Source organism: Theobroma cacao, chromosome 8 (genome assembly GCF_053813885.1).
Source record: "Theobroma cacao isolate CCN51 chromosome 8, ASM5381388v1, whole genome shotgun sequence".
NCBI lineage: Eukaryota > Viridiplantae > Streptophyta > Magnoliopsida > Malvales > Malvaceae > Theobroma > Theobroma cacao.
The window spans coordinates 11,393,626-11,416,808 of NC_142646.1; the positions used below are offsets into that span (position 1 = coordinate 11,393,626).

At 33.3% G+C, this 23,183-nt stretch overlaps 1 pseudogene; it reads left to right on the top strand.

The window, feature by feature from the left end:
- The first annotated feature begins 22,788 nt into the window (after positions 1 to 22,788).
- Positions 22,789 to 22,878, top strand: LOC148761191 (small nucleolar RNA R71; annotated as a pseudogene).
- Positions 22,879 to 23,183: the final 305 nt, after the last annotated feature.

Consider the following 23,183-nt stretch of genomic DNA (forward strand, 5'->3'; position numbering starts at 1 on the left):
ATGTAGACTAATATTGAGTTAAGGATCATTAGGTCTTTATTAAGCTTGTAATGTAAGGCTAAGGTCAAGGTGGGATGAAGGACAATAATAAGGTTTAATTCATCCTAAGCACATAATCATTCTAAGACTTATGTAGAGCTTTATTTATAATCTCCAAATACACCATTTCTTCAACTTTGAACTTTTCTTTTTGTTCAACACTTTATTTTTGTTTCTTTTTTTTTTTCATCACAATTTTACTCCTCAAACTTATTATTTTGTATGTTGATGGTGAGGTGAACACTAAGCATATTTTTGAACTTTTTCATCAATTTCACCTTCTATCTTATTCAACATTTAGCTTATAACACTTCCTAAAATGATTTACATACTTAGGAGTGAGGGATGCCTAATTAAAATTTATTTAAAATAAGACTAGGCTAAATAATTAGGTGTTTAAACAAAGAAAAGGAAAAATTAGGCATAAAGGGGTATACTAGGGATAAAATTTAACAAGGTTAGCTTGAAAGGCTCAAACGGTCCAAAGATGGCCTAAGTCATCTCCTTAACTAAATATTGCCTAAGATTTTGCCTCAAGATAGAATCAAGTAAATTCTAAAATTCATGACATAATCCAAAATTCATATAAATATAAATATTCTCTAAATATGCACAATATTTCAAAATAAAAGACAAAATGCTTAAAATGTGAGAATCACATTCTAACAATGATACTCAATAAAAGAATTTATCATAAACTAAATAATATCTTTATTTACCAAAAGCTAAAGAAACAAGACATCTAAGTTTTCATCATTAGATAAGAAAATCATTGAAAAATTTGGCACAACTTACTTTATCCTAAAAACTTCTAACAAGCATAATGAAAAGTAAATGATAAACTAACCTAAGACATGCATGCAAATAAATAATTAAAGTCTCAACTTTCATAGAAAAATCAACTTCTAGAAAAAAAAATTCTCCCCCAAACTTAAATTTAAAATTGTCCTCAATGTTAGAAACAGATAAAGAAAAGGTGAAGGAATGCTCCCCTGGTAGTTGGATACTCCTCTTCTTTACCTTCATCTTCCTCTATGTCGCCCAAGCTCGTGAGAGGATTCAGTAAAGTGGGAAAGGTTTCATGTCCATCCCCATAATGGTACCATAGGCTCTAAGCATCTACTCCATTTGTTGATTGCATCGAACTTGGTATGAGGCTTGTTATATAAATCGAAGCTCTAGCTATTCAATTCGTTGAGGTGATATTAAAGCCTTGGCTTTAGGTTGAAGAGTTTGAGGACGTGGTGCCGAAGAAGAGCTACCATTAGTTGAGGGTTGAGAATATTGGTAAATAAGCCCCACATCAATATGAACGTTTGGATGTAGTAATTCTTCACTTGGATTCCATTGTATGTCGGCTCTTCCACACAAAGCAGGGATCAATGAAGGAAAACATAAACCATTTCTTTTGGTGATGGCTGTATGCATCATGGTATGGTTGATTGCTTGGCCAATGTTGATGGATTTCTTCGTCACTATGGCATTAATAAAAACTGCCCTATTCCTTGTAACATTACTAACGTGTAAACACAAAAGCATCTTTGATGCCATAAAATACCACCACACCTTTGACATTTGCTTCATGACACTACGCTTGAAAGATATCAATTCATCCTTCGATATTTTCCATTAGGCATCCTCTTCACAAAGTGCCAAAATAATTTCGTTCCAGCCTTGATGCTCTACCAGATATTGCCCATAGCCATTGTTCTCAATATCTAGAACTTCATAGAAAGCATTGATAGCTTGGCTATGGAATGACACTTGTTTACCTCGCACAAAAACAACAACATTAGTATATTTGGGACAATTAGCATAAAATTTTCTTAAAACTAGATAACGGCCACCTCTAATTAAGAACATAATTTTTGCCAATTTCTTTCTTCAATATGGGCTTGAATTCCGAGGTGTCAGATTAAAGTAACATCAAGACCTTCTTCTTGAATCAGAACCTTATTTATGAGGGAACTATCATGTTTGGCAATAGTATCCACAAACATAAATTTTGTTTTATCAAAGGAACTACTTGCACTAGCCCTTGCTTTCTTTGGTGCAATGATTAAATTTCCTGCAATTTACTTAACCAAAACCAAAGCAAAGAAACCCCAAAAAAGCCAAACAATAATTTTCCAATACCCAATATCTCTTAACTATTTTCACAAAATCATAAGTAAGAATAATTTAGCTTTTCAATGTATGACTAAATTTTAACAATTAATAATATCTAATGAAGAAGTTAATTAAATTACCCACTAATCAAATCCACAATTAAATTTAAATTCTACCTACCCAACTTAAAATTCTCAATAATTCCTAGAAACCCATTATTTTCTAAGCATAAATATCTAAAAAAAATTGATAAAAAACTACCAAGAAACCAATAATATCAAGAACATCCAAAAATTCCTCAAATTTGATGATAAATTTCAAGAAAAAGAAGATTTGAGAATTGATGCAACCCAATTGTTTGTTGAAGCATTTGATGAAGTTTAATTATTATGATGGGTTTTAAAGGCATGAAATTAAGAGAGTTTGAGTGTGTATGGAGATTTTAAAGAGAGAAAGAGTTTTGTGGATGTGGATGACTAAAGAGAGAGAGAGAGAGTTTGATTTTGTTTTTGGTGGCTGATGGGGAAAATAAAAGTTTAAATAAGAAAAAGAAGGGTGTATAGAACTGTTGGGCCATTGGATGCCATGGCACCCTTGTCTCCGGTTGGGGTGGGGTGGAATTTCTGGTGTTTTCATGATGCTGTAACGCTAGTAGGTAAGCACTGTGGTGCCTTTGCGGTTATTTTTTCATTGGCATGGTGTCACGGTGCTACTTTTTTTTTTACACCTCCAAAAAAAGTAAAAATTAAAATTAGTAAAATAAATAAATAAATAAAATAAAAATAAATTGAGTTTAGAACCCTTGGGTTGCTTCCTAAGAAGCGCTTGATTTATAATCTTTGGCTTGACTTTTTCTAACTCAATTGGCATTGATGAGTGAAATTGAGTATTTTTGGCGTTTGATTTCACCTCCCTAATAGTGCTCGAGACGCTGACCATTCACTTTAAATGTCCTATTTTCTTTCGACAATTCCACTGCTACATGGGGGAATACTTTCGTAACAACGAAAGGTACTGACCATCTAGACTTTAGCTTGCCAGAAGAAAATCTTAATTGAGAGTTATAAAGGAGAACATGTTGGCTTGGTTGAAAACTACACTTAATGATTTTCTTGTCATGCCATCTTTTAGTTTTCTCATTGTAGATATTTGCACTTTCATAAGCTTGAAGTCGAAACTCATCCATCTCATTGAGTTGCAAGAGACACTTCTCTACAATAGCTTAGAGATCAAAGTTCAATTTCTAAATGGTCCAATATGCTTTATGCTCAAGTTTAATCAAAAGATGGCAAGCTTTGCTGAAAATCAATCTAAATGGAGACATCCCAATTAGAGTTTTGAACATAGTTCTATAAGCCCATAATGCATCATCCAACCTCTTAGACCAATCATTTTTAGATGGACACATAGTTTTCTCCAAAATTCTCTTAATTTTTTTATTTGAAACTTCAACCTGGCCACTTGTTTGTGGGTGATATGCTGTGGCAATATTATGTTTAACTCAACAATTAGCAAATAGTGCTTCAAAATACTTGTTGTAAAAGTGAGATCTTTCATCAATGATGATATCTCTAGGTGTAACAAAATGAGTGAAGATATTCTTTTTCAAGAAGTTCATCACAACTTTAGAGTCAGTAGTCTGGAATGCTGTAACTTCAAGCCATTAGACATGTAATCAATAGCAACTAAGATATATTGATTATTGTATGAAGGAATAAATGGACCCATGAAGTCAATTCCCAAAACATAAAAAATCTTTACCTTTAGAATGTTGTTGAGAAGCATCTCGTGTCTTTGTGAGATATTGCCAACCCATTGACATCTATCACACTTTACAACAAAAGAATGAGCATGTTTAAAAATAGTAGGCCAATAAAAATCTAATTGAAGAACCTTGGCAATAGTTCTTTGACCTCAATGATGTAGTTTTTTATCAAATTCTTCCTCTAGAACACACCTTCTAAGAATTCAATCCCTACATTGCTTAAACAAGAAAAGCTTATCCTAAACATAACTTTTGACATCATGCTAGAATTTTTTCTTCTGTTAAGAGTTCAAGTTGGGAGGGAAAAGATTACTCATAATGTAGTTCACAAAAATAGCATACCGTGACAAAATTTTCTACTCGTTGACATGAAATAACTGCTCATCTAGAAAAGTTTCATTTATCATAACTTTATTTCCAGTTTATGCCTCATTATCCAATCTAGAAAGGTGATCTGCCACTTGATTTTCTTTATATTTTTTGTCTTGAATTTCGAAACCAAACTCTTGTAGCAAAAGTACCCACCTTATCAATTGTGGCTTGGCATTTTTTTTCTCACAGATACCGAATGGAAAAATAGTCACTTTATGCAATAACTTTTGTGCCCATAAGATATGAGCAAAATTTGTCAAAGGCAAACATAATAGCAAGCAACTTTTTTTCAGCGATGGTGTAATTTAATTGGGCATCGTTCAATGTTTTCTTGGCATAATAAATTGGATGAAAAATCTTCTCCTTTTGTTGGGCGAGGATTGCTTCAACCACATAAAGACTAGCATCACACATAAGTTCATAAAGAAGATTCCAATCTAGGGCTGTGATAATAAGTACATAAACTAATCTTTTTTTTCAGCTCTAAGAATGTTTTAAGACATGCATCATCAAAGAGGAAAGGTGTTTCTTTCTCCAAAACATTGCAAAGTGGCTTGAAAATTTTTGAGAAGTCTTTAATGAAACGTCAATAAAAACTAGCATGGCCAAGAAAACTCCCAAAGCCATTCACTGATGTTGGAAGTGGAAGTTTCTTGATTATCTCAACCTTGGCCTTGTCAACTTCAATTCCTCTACTAAAAACTCTGTGTTCAAGAACAATGCCTTCTTGCACCATGAATTTTTCCCAATTCAGCACCAAGTTTGTTTCTTCTTATCTTTTAAGGACTCTAAAAAGATTAAAAAGACAATTGTCAAAACTATCACCAAAATAGAAAAATCATCCATAAATACCTCAAGATATTTTTCCTTATGTCAAAAAAATTGACATCATACATCTTTGAAAAGTCGTAAGTGCATTACAAAGTCCAAAAGGCATTCTCCTAAAAACAAAAGTTCCAAAAGGACAAGTGAAAGCATTTTTCTGTTGATCTTTAAGAGCTATAGCAATTTGGTTATACCTAGAATAACAATCCAAAAAGTAGTAAAATTCCTTACTAGCTAATCTATCAAGCATTTGATCAATAAAAAGGAGAGGAAAGTGGCCTTTCCTAGTAGCCTTATTGAGCTTTCGAAAATCCATACATACTACCCAACTAGTCACATTTTTAGTGGGAATTAACTCATTATTTTCATTGGAAACTACAGTCATACCTCATTTCTTTGGTGCACATTGGACTGGAAATACCCATGTACTATCTGAAATCATATATACTATATCAGCATCTAGCCGTTTGATAATATTTTTTTTAACCACTTATTTCATGATTGGATTTAGCCTACGTTGATGCTCAATGGTTGCCTTGTGGTTGTCTTCAAGAAGGATCTTATGCATGCAAATAGATGGATTAATTCCCTTGATGTTAGTAATGGTCCACCCTATGGCTTTCTTAAACTCTCTGAGCACATGAAGGAGCTTGCCTTCTGACGTGTTAGTAAAAGAAAAAGAAATAACAACTACCAAAGCAGATAAGTTTCCCCAAAAAGCATACCGTAGATGAAAATGTAATGGCTTAGGCTCAAATGTGGGTGATTCTTTAATGGAAGGCTTGGCTGGTGAAGTTGAAGAAGTTGGTAATTGTAAAGACTCAAATTGAGGTTTTGGGAGGTGTGATGGAACATCCAACAATTTTGCATATTCAAGAACTCTATCATCATCACTTTCACAAGTAGAAATCAAGAAGGCCTCAAGTGGATCATTAGAATAATTTTCCATTAACATATCATTGCTAACATTATTCACCACATTAACTGCAAAACGCTCATTAGAATCTTTTGGACATTTTAAAGCTCTAAAAATATTAAAACTTAACTCCTAGTCTTGAACCCTTAAGGTAAGTTCATCTTTTTCAACATCAATAAGAGCACTACCAGTAACTAAAAATGGTCTTGTAAGAATGATCGATATTTCATGACCTTCCTCCTATTAAGCACAATAAAATCTACTAGAAAAATAAATTTACAAACTTTTACCAAAACATCTTCCACTATTCCATTTGGATAACTGAGGTATCGATCAACAAGTTGTGAAGTTGCAGAAATAGGCTTAATCTCCCCCAAACCAAGTTGTTGATTAATTGACAGTGACATCAAATTTATATTTGCACCCAAATCACATAAGCTTTAGCAAAACATAAAGTATCGATGGTACACAAAATAGTAAAACTACCTAGATCTTTAAGCTTTGGTGGAAGCTTATTTTGAATTTTGGCACTACACTCCTTAGTAAGTGCAACAGTCTCAAACTCACCTACTTTCCTCTTTTTATTGAAGATGTCTTTCAAAAACTTCACATGAATGAGCATATTTTTCAAAGCTTCAGCAAAAGGAATATTAATATAAAGCTTTTTAAATACCTCAATAAATCCTTGAAATTGCTTGTCAAGCTTCTTAAAAACTTTATTATATAGAGTTATTTTGTCATATTTTGTGGGCTTAAGTAGCTAAGTTTTTGAGATTTTAGGTTCAAAATTTAAGTATTTTAGTTATTTTTCTTAATTTAGTTCAACACATGTTGGTTAGTTTAGTTTAATTTTATGTTATTTTACTTTAAATTACTTTAAGTTTAGTTATTGTTGATCTCTTTTATTGTTTTTGTAAGAAATTTGATGAAAAGACCTTAGTTGATGAGAATCCATGCAAGTATGGTGATGGCTTCGTTCGTATATGCTATAGTATTTCAGGCATAACTTGCGCTAAAGAAATCTAATTGACTTAACTCTTGATCCACTGGAAAGCTAAGCGATAAGGATACAACTTTCATGCTTACTATCTTGCCCAATTCAGATCAAATTGAGGTGTAAATCTTGTTGAAAAAGGCTAGACTGTTGTAGTTCTAATTTTTGCCTTTCAACTATTAGTTTTAATTTGTCAGTTTAATTTAATTTTTAATCAATCTTTTAATTTTGAATACTTCGATAAAATTCGTTTGCCATAATTTTAGTACTTAGCTTAAGTTGGTGCAATTCCCTGTGGGATTTGACATCCTATTTACCTTTATATTACTTGTTATGATATGTGCACTTGCGTGGTAAAATCAACAATAAGTTTTTAGTGGCATTGCCAAGGAATTGTTTTTCCCTTTTTTATTAATATTAATACCAAGCAAACTTGTCACAACCCGAAACTCCCATCGAGCCCGTGACAGTGGTCGCGATGTCCCGATAGACATTCATTACCAAGAATGCCAATTGAAACCTCGCAAGGCTTAACATCAGTTTTCTCGCTTCCCCTGTCAGTATTAGTTACTAAAATTATGTTTCAAAGTGATATGAACTAATTTCAATTAAAAAACAATCAAAGAGAAGTTTCAACTACACAAGGGTATTTTGGTCATTTTTTCCAAAAAAATTGAAACTAGCTCAAATGTAGTTTATGAGAGAAATTTACACATTTCATAACCGAAAATAAGTTTAGATATCTAAAACATTCATTTAAAGTGAAATTATAGCTAATGGAATAAAATATTCTAATTTTTCATAAAACAATTTTTATAGAACGCTACGTAAATAATTTTTACAACGTAAAAGTAAAATAAATTCCTACATACAGTAGCACACGCAGCCAGGTATTCAAAACATTTAACAATGACATGTGGGCCCCCGAATGACTAAAAGTAATGAAGGCTGTGAACTTATAGTTTTTGAGGATGTAAGTCCAACTGTAGCCCTCAACGAAATGAGCTATCTACCGACTATCTTGAGCTTGAAATGGGTGGAAAGGAGGGTGGTGAGATTATATAATCCCAGTGAGTAAACAAATATTATCTAAAATAGCTAAAGCTGAGTAAATGGAGACAGATAAAATAGATTAGCATAAAAATGATTCACATCATTTCGATCTCATTTTAATAAGATAAAATAGATTCATTTCACCCAAATAAACAACGAGGCTTATGATTTTCTAAAAAGCTTGGCTCGTGCCAAAATCATTCTCATACTCGGTTGTCAGGGACACCTTGGCCTAGGGTTATCCCAACCGAATCCGTCAAGGCTGTTAAAAAGTCATGTAAGCATAAATCATATTTTTATTTTGAAAACATAGTCGTTCCTTGGTGTTGGCTGAGTTCACCCTCAAGTGGTGGTTTGGTGTGAAGTGAACTCTAAAGTTTTACCTCAGGAGTTACCCTACTCACCTCCTCAACCAAGGTAAGAATATACCCGGATTTCGTGCCCCTCAAAAAGGTTGGTCTACAAAACCCGCCACTGCATTGACCAATCTATAACCCACCAATTCAATAAAAATTCAACAGCATGACATGGCAATTTTATCATTATCCAGCCTATCAAGGCAAACAACAGTTTATACATTTTCAACACAAATACCCATCCAGCCATTCATGCCCACATTATCATAAGCCATTCAATTCAAAACATAATTTACAATACAGTAAGTAGTCTTCAATTACTTCATTTTCAAGTCATCATTAAATTTCAAAACAATTTATAAAATCATCTCATTTAAACACATTTTTCATAAAATTACAAAATCGGATAAAAACATACTTTAGATAATTAAGATGATAATAAGGTTACTCACTGTAATGGGAATCGAATTCGGGATACTCTGATTCTTGATCCTCGGATACTACCTCTTTACTCTTGCTAGAATGCTCACCACCTAAACATAATGTGTCAAACCCTGCTTTGTAAAATAATTATAATGTCATTCACATGCTCAATGGAATGTTTGTATATTTAAGAAGTTTGAAAAATCGTTAAAAGATGATATTGCCCTAATGGTACTATTGAGTCGATTAAGCCTCAAACTAGTTCAAATAGAAATTTTAAGGTGAAATTAAGAGTTTCACAGTTCAAGGATGACTCAAAATGGTAATTCGGAGTTCGAGGATCAATTCGGAGTCAAATCAAAATTTTCAGTATCTAGGGGCAAAATCGTAATTTTTCCACCCACGGATAAATTTTGAGATTTTGAGAGAATTTAGATCACATTTGACAAATTGGAGAATGATATGAGTATAAGGGACGAAAAATATGTCTATGGGCAATTTTTCAGTTTTTGGGGTAAAAACGTAATTTTTCACTTTACGGGGGCAAAAGTGTAATTTTTAAAAATTTGCTCCACCAAAACTTTGAAAAAGTCTAGAAATTTCATGGAAGACATGGATAAGTGGAGAGGATTGAGTGGTAGAAAAAGAAAGTCAAAAAGATGGCTAGAAAAAAATAAAATTCAAAAGGTAAATAAAATAATAATATTTTATTAAGCCTATTAAAAGGCTTGAAAGTTCCAGAATTCTTCATTTGGAGGGTCAGCCAAAACCAGCAGGAGAGAGAGAAATAAGAACAAACCCTAGAGTGAGAAAATTCAAAGAAAAAGTGTGATTTTTCAAGGAATCAAGTGTTTAAAGGTATGATTTTTCAAGCTTAGCTTGAGATTTATCATTTTCATGCATTTCTCCTTATTTTCTATGGTTAAATTATGTGTTTTGATGATGGATTCAAATCTGATCATATGGGTTTACAGAGAGAAAGTTGTTAGATTAATTTGATTTTGAACTATGTTAGTGTTTAGTGTTAGTTTAGCATGTTTATGAGTAAAACAATAAGAAAAATATTCATTTTCTCCATGAATTTCTCTAGCCCGAATCCAGCCAATGGTGTGTGAGGATGAGGTTGACTTTATTTTAAGAGAATTAGATGGAAAAATGATGAATTATGAGGTTGAAAATTTAATGGAAATTTTTGGTTCAAAAAATTGAAATTTTTACCCATTAGGGATAAAAGTGTAATTTATGATCCGAACTGATAAATTGGACCACATTCACAGTCATTGAGGTATTGTGGATATAATTGGATAATTGAAATTGAAATGGATGGACTTGGAGTTGAATTGAAGATTTTAGAAATTTACACTGTGTATAGGCGAGTTAGATCGGACACTATGATTAAGCGATTGTCCAAACATTTCACACCCTATCTAGTGCATACGCATGGATAAGAGCCTGAAATAATATATATTGATTTGACACAAATTATTGAATTTTTTGTGTCATGTATTGTGGATAGGTGGTGAGCTATCTGATACGGGTAAAAGACTACACCCGAGGACTGAGAATAAGAGTATATCTACTCCTAGTACAGTGAGTAAACTTACTATCGTCTTAATTATCTAGAGTAGATTTATTTGATTGTGTGATTTTATGAAAAAATGGTTTAATTGGAAAATTATTGTGTTTTATGGGAAAATGAGATTTTATAAAATAATTTTATAAAATTTTTGAAAATTTAATAATGATTTCAAAAATAGAGTAATTGGAGACCTATACTATGATTGTGTTGTTTATCCATGATTTTACATTAAATGGCTTATGATAAATGTGGGTATGACTGGTTATTTTTATGATTTAAAGAATATGTGAACTGCTTTGATTTGCCTTGAATGTGTTAAGTGAGCCATGTCATACTATTGTGATTTTATTGGTTGGTGGATTATAAAGTGGGCACTGCAGTGACGGGGGTTCCGTGGGCCAGCCTAATTAGAGGGGCACGGTTCCTAATTATTGAGCTTACCTCGATTGGAGAGGCGCGTAGGATAACTCCCGAGGTAGGATTTGAGTACACTTCACGCTGGCCACCACGTGAAAGTGGGACTCAGCCAACGCCAAGGAATGGCTGTGTTGTCAGAGGTGAAATGTGTTTGTATTTGTGACAATAAACAGCCTTGGCGGTCTCGGTAAGATGCTTTCGCGAGGTATCCCCGAGAATGGATTTTTGGCAAGGGCCAAGTTTTTGAAAAGTGCATAAGCCATGTTGAGTAATTAGATGAAATCCAATTATTTATATGGGTTGGGATGAATTATTTTAATTGTCTCCTATTACTCGGCTTTAGATTATTTTGATGATGTCTGTCTACTCACTGAGATTTTATAATCTCACCCCTTCTTCCTATACATTTTTCAGGCTCAGAATAAGCAATAGACTGTCAATTGCATCGAGAAGTAAATTTCGGAGTTGCATCCTACAAAGCAAGGTTATAGACTTAAACCTTCTCAGTTATTTGGGGGCTCACGTGTCATTGTAATTTAAATTACATACTCCAATTTTCTATATTACAGTATGTATAGATTTATTTTGTTTTTATGTGCATAAAATTAATTTTTGATGTTTCAAATATATATATATATATATATTGTTTTACATTAAAATAGATTATTTTAATTAATATTTTTATTTTATTTTATTTTTCAAAAAAAAGAAAAGAAAAAAAGAGAGAGAAATGAAAAAACTGGTACGAAAGCCTTGCGAGGTCTCGAAAGGCATTCGGGGGAAGAATGTCTGTCGAGGCTTCGCGGCGGTTGTCACGGGCTCGATGGGAGTTCCGGGTCGTGATATAATGCACAATAAGCAATTTGCTACATTTGTGCTAAACCGTTGTAAAACCAATTCAGGCTCTATACTAATGCATGAAATGGGATGTGAAATACTCGGGTAACTATCTAAATACGATGTTCAATATAAATTCAATTATGTACCTAAATAAAATGGTATTGGCCTAATTCGATCTATCACCCAATTAATTGGCCAATACTTCCAATTCAACTCCAAACAATTCTATTTCTCTCCTAATACTCCAAATCATTAAACATAATTTAAATAACTTGAAATGTGGCAAAATCATCCTCACATTTTCTCTTGAAAAATTCAACCATGGTGAGTGCACTAACAATATAATTTTTCATGCTTGATTCTCACACCATAAATCATTCATTCCTAATCAAATCACTTGAAATTCAATCAAATTCATCATCAATATTCCACATGGAATATTCGACCAATGAAGGTGATGTAAGAACATGAATTTTTCTTGCTTGCTTTTCATACTACACATCACCAAACAACTAAAAACACTAGAATAACATGTTTTCTAACTAAATTCATCATCAAATTCTCTCTCCTAAGGTTTGATCAGCACACTATCCTTCATGATATCTTGTGATTCAACCATGAAAAATGCAAATAATGCATAGGAAAGGTAGATCACAAGCTAGAATTAAGAAATTTTACCTTTAATGGCTTGATTCCTTGAAAATCAACAATTTCCCTTTGAATTTTTCTCTCTAAGGTTTTTGTTCTTCCTTTTTTCTCTTTTTCTCTCATTGGCCAACCAAGATAAATGAGTTGGGAAGGTTATGGGCTGATTTTTAAAGCCAAATAATAAAATAATCCAAGCTTGACACTTGTCACCATGTTATTGGTCCATGTTTAAAAACTTAATAATTAAGCTTTCTTCCACCACCACATAAAATCCTTCAATTATCCATGACATAAAATGCTAATGGCTGAAATCCATGGGCATGACAAGTGTTGGGTGGTGTAAAATTACAATTTTGCCTCTAAGGTGGCAAAATGACTATTTTGCCCTTATCCTTGAAAAAACGTCGAAATTAAAATTCTTCACTTCTCAAACTCAAATTAAACTCCAAATGATTAATCTTCGTTAAAAATTTCATCCAACACTCACATCTTAACCTCGGGTGGCAAAATGACCATTTTGCCCCTAGGTCATGAAAATTTCAATTTGACTCCAAATCGGTCCTCGAACTCCAAATAACCATTTTAAGTCATTCTAGGGTTTTAAAATTCTTAATTTCATCTTAAAATCTCTATTTGGACTAGTTCGAGGCTTAATTCAACTTAATTGTACCATTTGGTACATTGCAGTCCTTGAATGATTTTCGAGGTACCCAAGTAAGCAAACATGCATTCTTATGTAGGAATGACATAATAAACATATTATAGAGCCAAACTTGACAAAACTAGTCTTAATTCAAGTCTTATTTCTTTATTTTAGGTATTTTCAGTCATTGCATTCGAAGAATAAGACATTTGGAGATCTTACTTCTTGATTTAGAAATCAAGAAAACTTTTCGAAGACTTCTGAGAGAAAATTTACAAACTTCAACTCACATCGAATCGATGGCTAAACAAGGGGAGTAGAAAATTCAAGGGAAATTAGTGGAGTATAATAGATCTTTGAGAGATTTTGCTACGCTGTTAGTGCAAAGACTGTATTCGAGCATTCAGATGTTGGTTATCCAAGCTAATAACTTTAAAATAAAGTCAGCTATCATCCAAATGATCTAAACTTCAGTACAGTTTAAGGGTCTACCTAATGATGAACCAATTTCAAATTCTCTAGAGATTTGTGACACCTTAAAGCAAAATGGAGTGATCAATGATGCTATTAGACTACGACTTTTCTTTTCATTAAAATCTCGATGATCGCCCAAGTATTGCCCATATTCATCATTCTCAATATTGGGAGTTCTAAAAAGTGCGTTGATGGCTTGACTGTGAAAAGGGGACTGTTTGCCATGCACAAAAGCAACGCCATCAACATGCTCAAACACATTTGTGTAAAACTCCCTTACCACTAGCACAACAACAAATTCAAGTCGGTCTCAAAATAGCTACCAACGTCATTCTCTGATCATCTGATGAAGGTTCTCATAATGGACGAAAGGGATATTTAGCCCTCGTTTAGGAATAGGCACTTTGTTGATCAATGAAGTGTGATATCTCACGGAGGCAACAACTGAGACGAACTTTGATCAATGAAAAGTGCCGCTAGACCTTGGTTTGGATCGTTTTGGTGCCATTCCTGCAAAAGAAATTCAATCAATCAAAACAAATCCAAAGTACCAATGTGCAATATGTGTGATGTGTGAACAACCATGAAAATATTAAAATTCCAAATACACTAAATCAATTCATTACTTTCCAATTCAACAAACCCAACTCAACAATCTCATAGCATCATCCTAAAAATTTACAATCTCACACCACCGTCTTCAAGAATTTATCTATTCCTCACAACAAACAACTCTAGACCCATATTATAGTAGCAAAAATTTCACATACTCATCAATCAAAAAATAAAAAATAAAAAAGAAATAAATAAAATTATATGAAAATTCACTCATCCAAAATTACCAAGAGTTGCAGTTGCATCAAAATATCCTAAACATAATTCCACTTACTCAATCAAATTTTCAAAAACTTGGATAGACCCATCAACTATGAACCATTCACACGAACCAAGCATTAGGCAATTAAATTTGTAGCAAATATAAAGTGTATGAAACTACCCATTGGCAATAAGAATTTTTCTCTTATTACAAAAATTTGCATCATTCCAAACATAATCCATGAGATAATATTGAAACCCATTAACAATCATTCACAATTAACTCATTCAATTTGTAAAAATCATAGAGTTTCACAATGGCATTGCTGTCAACACAAGAAACATTCTCATACTACACAAGATAATTGAAAACCAAGTATTTGGAAGAGAGAAAGAATACTTAACTTATAAGAGGAGTGAGTGCAAGATAAAAAAGTGAAAACCAAAACCCAAGTAAAGAAAATATGCAAAAATTTTTGAATGAAAAAGAAAGAGGAAGGTAAGAGAAAGTGTGGATGGGACGGTTGTAAAAGAAGATGAATATTTTTGTTTGAAGCCAAAAAATGTATTTATAGAGGGTTGGGGTAGGGCCTCGATCCAACGTCACGACCTTCACTTTGAGGGCCACAACTTTCAATTGTTTAGCACCCGAAGCGTAATGCTTCGGGTTTCAACTCCGCGGTGCTCAAACATTCTGTTTCCAAAATGTTTTCCCCTTAGTTTAGCGTCGTGGCGCTGAAACATTTTGTCTTAACCCCTTTTGCAGTTTGATTCCCAAAACCATGGCTCTCAAAGCTTTTGTTTTTGCCCTTATTTTTCCCACTTTCAAACCAACGACTCTCAACTTGAGGGCCATAGCTCTGATTTTTTTAATTTATTTGTTTTTAGTTTTTTCTTTCTTTTTTTTTTCTTTTTTTTATCCAAAAACCTGTAAAATGAAACATAAATTAAATAGAAAAAATCAAACAACAAGCAAAAGAAATAATTTGTAAATAAAATTAAAGAAAAGAAATACTAAAGTGAGTAAAGTTTAGAAACTTGGGTTACCTCCCAAGAAGTGCTTCATTTATAGTCTTCGGTTAGACTGACTTGAACTCTAGGTCATGTCAAGCAAGTATATTAAGGACTTTTGGCAATCAATTTCACCTCCCCAATAATGCTTCAATCTTTGTCCATTGACTTTGATTTTCTGACCATCTATCTCTCTAACTTCGATTGCTCCATATGGAAATACCTTGGTGACAATGAAAGGCCTAGACCACTTTGATTTAAGTTTCACAGGAAATAATTTCAAGCGAGAATTATAAAGCAACATGGATTGGCTCGGTTCAAAGCTACGTTCAACTATCTTCTTACCATGCCATTGTTTTGTTTTCTCCTTATAAAGTTTGGCATTCTAATAAGCTTAAAGGCAAAATTCATCAAATTCATTTAATTGCAATAACCTTGCTCACCTGCTGCTTGTAAATCAAAGCTTAATTTCTTCATGGCCCAATAAGCATTATGCTCAAGTTCCATCGGTAGGTGACGAGCTTTGCCAAAGACTAACTTGTATGGAGACATGCTAATTAGGGTCTTGCAAGCAGTCTAATATGCCCACAATGCATCATCCAATCTTCTTGCCAAATCTTTTCTTGTGGGATAAACCATTTCTCCAAAGTCCTCTTGATTTCTCTATTGGACACTTCTGCTTGACCACTAGTTTGAGGATAGTACGCAATTGCAACCTAATGTTTAACTCTATATTTTGCCATAAGTGCTTCAAAATATTTATTGCAAAAGTGACGCTCTTTATCACTAATAATTGCCCTTGGAGTACCAAATGGAGTGCAAATGTTCTTCTTGATGAAATTCATCACCACCTTTGAATCATTGTGAGGAAAGGTTGCCATTTCAACCCATTTGAAGACATAATTTATGGTAAGCAAGATGTATTTATTATTGTATGAAGATATGAACAGACCTATGAAGTCAATACCCCACACATCAAAAATTTCTATCTCAAGGATGTTAAGAGGTATCTCATGAGCCTTGAGATATTACCTACTCTTTGCCACCTGTCACAATGCAAAACAAAATTGTGAGCATCTTTAAGTAATGTAGGCCAATATAAATTTGATTGGAGGACTTTGGTAGCAATTCTTGTTCCTCCAAAGTGTCCTTCATAATCCGAAGAATGGCAATGGTGAAGCACACTTTGAGTTTCTTCCTCAAGGATTCATTTTCTAAAAATTTGGTCTTTACACTACTTAAACAAGAAAGGGTCATCCTAAAAATAAAATTTAACATCATGTAAAAATTTCTTTTTTTGATGGAAATTAAAATCTGAGGGAATAATATTGCTTACCATATAATTCAAAAAGTCAACATACTAAGGCAGCGATTTCTTAACAACTTGAAGGATTTTGTTCATCAAGGAAAGTCTGCTTAATTAAGGTTGAATCTTCATTTTTAGCTTCATTCTCCAATCTTGAGAGGTTGTTTGCCGCTTTATTTTCTGTTACTTTTTTATCATAAATCTCGAGATCAAATTTTGAAGCAAAAGAACCTACCTTATCAATCTTAGCTTAGCATCCTTCTTGACAATCAAATATTTGATAGCTGAATGGTTAGTGTATACTATCACCTTTGTCCTAACTAGATAGGAGTGAAATTTTTCCAAAGCAAAAATAACAGCTAAATGCTCCTTTTCTACTGTGGTATAATTTTTCCATGCCTCATTCAAAGTCTTGTTAGCATAATAGATGGAATGAAAGATTTTATCCTTCATTTGTCCCAAAACAGGTTCCATCGCATAATCACTCACATCACACATTAGTTCAAAAAAAAGAGTCCAATCAGGACTAGTTATGATAGGTGTAGAAATTAATCTTTTCTTCAATTTGTCAAAAGTAACAAGATAGTCATTATCAAATTTAAATGGCACATATTTTTCTAATAAATTGCGAAGTGGTTTAAAAATTTTTGAAAAGTCCTTGATAAATCTTCGATAAAAACCAGCATGACCAAGAAAACTTCTAATAACTTTGACATTTATTGGAGGTGGTAGCTTCTCAATTGTTTCAATCTTTGCTTTGTCTACCTCAATGCCGCTACTAGAGATTTTGTGCCCAAGAACAATACCTTTTTGCACCATGAAGTGACATTTCTCCTAATTAAACACCAAATTTGTTTCCTCACATCTCTTAAGTACCCTAGCAAGATTTATAAGACAATCATCAAAATTATTTCCAAAGACAGAAAAGTCATCCATAAATACATCCAAACATTACTCCACCATGTTTGTGAAAATGGCCATCATACATCTCTTAAAAGTGGCAGGTGCATTACATAATCCAAATGGCATTCTTCTAAGCAAAGATGCCATAAGGACATGTCAAAGTGGTCTTTTCTTGATCTTCAGTGTCACGACCCGGAAACTCCCTCAGGCCCATGACAACCACCGCGGCGTCCCGATTGATACTCATTACCCGAAATACCAATCGAAACCCCGCAAGGCTTACATATCAGTTTTAAACAATTTTCAGTCGTTTCCGGCTCAAGTAAATCAAAAGACAAAAATATAGCATTTTTATATAAAACAATATTTATAGAAACACGTGTAAGTAATCTTTTATAACTTAGAAGTAACATAAATTCATACATACAATAATTTACAAAGTTATAATGTACAATAACAATTACAACAACAAGTGGCCCATAAATACACCAAGTGTTGGTGATAGTAACCTAATGTCTGGGTGATAGAGGGGTCAACTGGAATCCTCGACAAAACCAGGTATCTACAAGCTACCATAGGCCTGAAATATTTAGAAAGAAGGTGGGTGAGATTTTGCAATCCCAATGAGTAAACAGACATTATCATAAATATCTAAAGGCGAGTAACATGGAGGCAAGTTTAAACAACAAATTACCAACCATTTCATAAGGTTTTCAATTTATTTCTTAAACCATAAAATATTTGTAATTTACCAAAACAGTTGTTAAGGCTTATAACTTTTATTAAAAATAGGGCTCAAGCCAAAACTAGTCCTCGGGGATACCTTGGCAGAGGCATCTAACCGAGTTCGCCAAGGTTGTTAAGATATTTACATGTTAAACACATGTTAGTTTTGAAAACAAGCTGTTCCTTGGCGTTGGCCGAGTTACACATTCACGTGGGGGTTCGACGTGAAGTGAGCTCTAACACTACTCTAGGGTTACCCTCATCGCCTCTACAACCGGAGTAACTATATAACTGGGTTTACCGTGCCCCTCTAATAGGCAGTCCACAAAAACTCGTCACTGTAATGACTAAACCCACCAATTTTAATAAAATTTCGACAGTATAACATGACTTTTATTTATTTACCCAGCCTGCATAGTAAAAGACAGTTTACATAAATTTCCAATGCAATTATAAAATATAGCCACATATACTCATATATCATAAGCCATTCATAGGAAAATATATTTTTCAAGACAATTGGCAGCCTCCAATTACTCAAGTTTTTTATTTCAGAAAATCAAGACAATATATTTATTTGTCACATTTATTTCTAAATTATCAAAAATCCTATTTTAATCTCATTTTCGTTTTATAAAATCCATGAAGAGCATTTAAAAATAAACTCTAGATAATTTACAATAATAATACGTTTACTCACCGTTTGGACAAATTAAATACTTTCTAGGTGCCCCGATCACTGTTCGTCGGGTACGACTTCCTTGCCTTTACCGAAAGGCTCTCCTCTTAGACACATTGCAAAAATTTCACAATTTACCACATTGATGCAAAATCACTATATAATTGACTTAAATCCTATACTAATGCATGGTATGAAATGCAATAGCCTAAAATGGCTTAAACGCTGTATTAACCTATTTTTTGTACTTTACCCGATAAATTGCTAACGCACTCCATTTTAGCTAAATTGTCTCATTTTCTCTCCAACATTTCTAACCATTAAATATCAGCCAATAACTCTCTAAAATCACCAAAATCAGCTCACTTTTCTCCTTGGAAAATTCGGCCAAAAATGGGACATTAACTAGGTAAATTTTCCACTTTGTTTTTCTATCACATTTAACAATTTTTCATCATTTTCTCTTCATTTCTCTTAGAAAAAAAAATCAGTTCTTCATCATTGTACATCATTGAAGATTCGGCCAAGGGTGGGTATTGTGAAAATTTCATGCTTTCTTGCCCAATTTGATTTCTATACACATTTAACTAATTAAAACTATCAATTTAACTAAAAATCAAAACATAAAAATTTCAAATTCCTCCCCCTTGAAATTCGGCCAGCCCTTGGTATCACTTTTTGATCTCTCTCCTCAAGCATGCTAAATGGAAACAAAGGCATAGGAAAGGTAGAAATCAAGCTAAAGTCAAAAAATCTTACCGTTAGACGCGTAAACGGACAAAAAACGCAATTTCCCCTTTAAATTTTTTAGTTTTCCTTTGGTTTTTCTCTTTTCTTCCTTTCCTCTCTATTTTCTCTCTTGTTCTCTCCTTATGGCCGGCCATCACCTGATGTGAGGTTTAAATGGGTTGACTTTCCTTTAAAAAAATATTAAATCATTAAAAAGTGTCATGTGTCACTTTCCCATTGGCCTGTTTTTAAAATTTCGTCCTTTAAATTTCAATTTTTCACCACTTAGAATACCATAGTTATTCATACCAAAAATAAATAAATCCTATAATTTTGACAAGTTTTGAGTGGAGAAAATTATGGTTTTTACCCCGAGACGATAAAATTACCGTTTTGCCCCTATGTTTCGAAAATTACCAAAATTGAAAATTTTCACTTCCTATCATTAAATTATACTCCAAATAGTTAATCTTGGTCAAAAATTTCACTCCATGATTAAATTATTATCTTAGGTGGCAAAATGACGATTTTGCCCCTAAACATCAAAATTTTCAATTTTTTCCCAAATGAACCCTCGAACTCCGAACAATCATTTTTAGTCATTCCTAGACTGTAAAATATTAAATTTCATCCTACGATTTCTATTTGAACTAGTTCGAGGTTAAATCAACTTAAGTGTACCGTTAAGTACAATACCGGGTTTCGTCTATTCTTAAGAACTTTCCTAGCGTAATAACATGCTACTCAGTGCATGTATATCATTACATGTGTTTATAGGGTCGAGTTTTACATTCAGGGGCAGTAGTAATTTGGTTATAACTAGAATAACCATCTAAAAAACAATAATATTCCTTACCAGCTAGTCGATCTAACATTTGATCAATGAATGATAGAGGGAAATGATCTTTCTTTGTAGCTTTGTTAAGCTTATGATAATCCATGCAAACTCTCCATCCAGTCATAGTTCTTGTTGGAATAAGCTCATTATTGTCATTGGAGACCACAGTCATCCTTCTTTTTTCAAAACCATATTGGACCAGACTTACCTATGAGCTATCAGAAATAGGATAAATTATTCTAGCATCCAACCATTTGATAATATCTTTCTCGACTACTTTCATCATGGGGTTCAATCTTTTTGGCTATTCAATTGTGGCTTTGTGATTTTCCTTAAGAAGAACTTTGTGCATGTAAATGAAGGGCTAATTCCCTTAATATCAACTATGGTCCACCCTATTGCTTTCTTGAATTCTCTAAATGTCCTCAATAACTTGTCTTCTTACATGTTAATAAGAGAAGCAGAAATAATAACAGAAAGCGTAAAGGATTTTCCAAGAAAAACATACCTCAAGTGTGTGGGCAAAGGTTTGAGTTCCAAAGTTGGTGGTTCTTTAATGGAAGAATTAAAAGTAGGCATCAAAGAAGCTAAAACATCTAAAGACTCAAATTGATGATTGGTTCTAAGTCTTGAATGAGCATTTAACAAATTTGAATATTCAATAAATTCATTATCATCCCTGTCGAAATTAGCAACTAAACATGCTTTAAGAGAATCATTGGGATATTCTTCTATAAAGATATCTTTTGTAAAACTACTTAACACACTCACAGAAAGTAGTCTTCAGATGTCACAATTAATTTTAAAGCTTTGAAAATATTAAATGTTACTTGTTGGTCTTAAAATCTCATAGTGAGCTCACCTTTTTCTGCATCAATCAAGGCTCTAGCAATTGCCAAGAATGGCCTCCCAAGGATGATTGGAATTTGCCTATCTTCTTCCATGTCAAGAATTATAAAATCAACTGGAAAAATAAATTTATCTATCTTGACAAGAACATCTTCAATAATTCCCTTAGGGTAGATATAAGAGCGATCATCCAGTTACAAAGTAACATAAGTGAATTTGCATTCCCTCAAACCAAGTTTCTCAAAAATTGACCAAGGCATTAAACTTATACTTGTACCTAAATCACTCAAAGCTTTTGTAACAAATAAATTACCAATAGTGCAAAGGATTGTGAAACTACCTAAATCTTTGAGTTTGGATGGTAGTTTAGTTTGGAGAATCACACTACATTCTTTTATAAGGGAAACAGTTTCAAACTCACCTAATTTTCTCTTTTTGGAAAGGATGTCCTTCAAGAACTTGACATAGCTTGGCATTTGTTCCAAAGCTTCAACAAAAGGAATATTTATGTGTAATTTCTTGAAGACTTGATGAATTTCTGAAATTGCTTTTCAAGCTTTTGCTTTTGGAGCCTTTGGGGAAAAAGTGGAGGAGGATAGATGACTTGATAAGTCCTTTGATTTTCAACTTTCTCATCCTTTTTCTACTAAACTTCAATTGCTTTTTCAGACATTCGTTCCTCCTCATCAACATGTTCTTTCACAGATTCCATTGCTTTTTCATTTACCCCTTGAATTTCTTTTCCACTCCTTAAAGTGATTGCTTTGCAATGTTCGTTACCTTTAGGATTGATTTGTGTGTCTCTTGGTAAGGTAATTTAGGGTCTATTGTAGATGGAATTTGCAAGCTATCTCATTTAGGTCTCAAGATTTCTTAAAAAGGCTCATTGGCTTTGAATTATAGCATCAGTCTTTGATATGCATTGCATGAAAAGTTTTTTCAATTGGGACTTCTTTTCAAGAATTAGTGGTCTAGCTTGTTGTTGAAAACAATGAGGCATGATGGGTTTTGGATTTGAAGGCCCTAAGTTGTTCCACAAAAAGTTGGGGTGGTTCCTCCAACCAAGATTATATGTATTGGAGTATGGATTACTTTGCTGCTTGTTGTAATTCCCCACAAATTGGACTGATTCAGAATTATATGGACATTGATCACTTGAATGACCATCTCTACACATCTCATAGACTACAAATAAATTTTGAATAGCATGACCTCCTAATGTGTCAAACTTCTTGGATAAAGCAACCACTTGTGCAGTTAAGGCACTAAGCGCATCAATTTCATAGGCTCCAATAGCTTTTCTCGGACTAGAATTTTCTGAAGGCCATTAGTAATTTTTAAAGCCCATTTCTTCCAACAAATTATAAGCATCTGCAGCATTCTTATCCATTAATGCCCCATCAGCAACAACATCAATTGTGGTTTTTATTGAACCAACCAGCCCATTGTAGAATGTCTAAACCTGCAACCAATCAAGAATCCCATGATATGGACATCTTCTCAGTAGTTCTTTAAATCTCTTCCAAGCTTCATACAAAGATTCTTCTTCAAATTTTGTGAATGAGGTTATATCGTTCCTCATCTTTGTAGTCTTGTTAGGCAGAAAGAATTTTGCTAGAAACTTTTGATCCAAGTTTTCCCATGTAGTAATAAACCCATTAGGCAGTGAATTAAGCTAACTCTTTACTTTATCCCTTAAAGAAAATGGAAATAGTCTTAATCTGATAGCATCATCAATTACTCCATTACATTTAAAAGTATCGCAAATTTCCAAGAAATGCACCACATGAGAATTAAGATCATCACTAGGTAACCCACCAAAGTAGATTGAAGATTAAATCATCTGAATGTAAACTGGCTTAATTTTGAAATT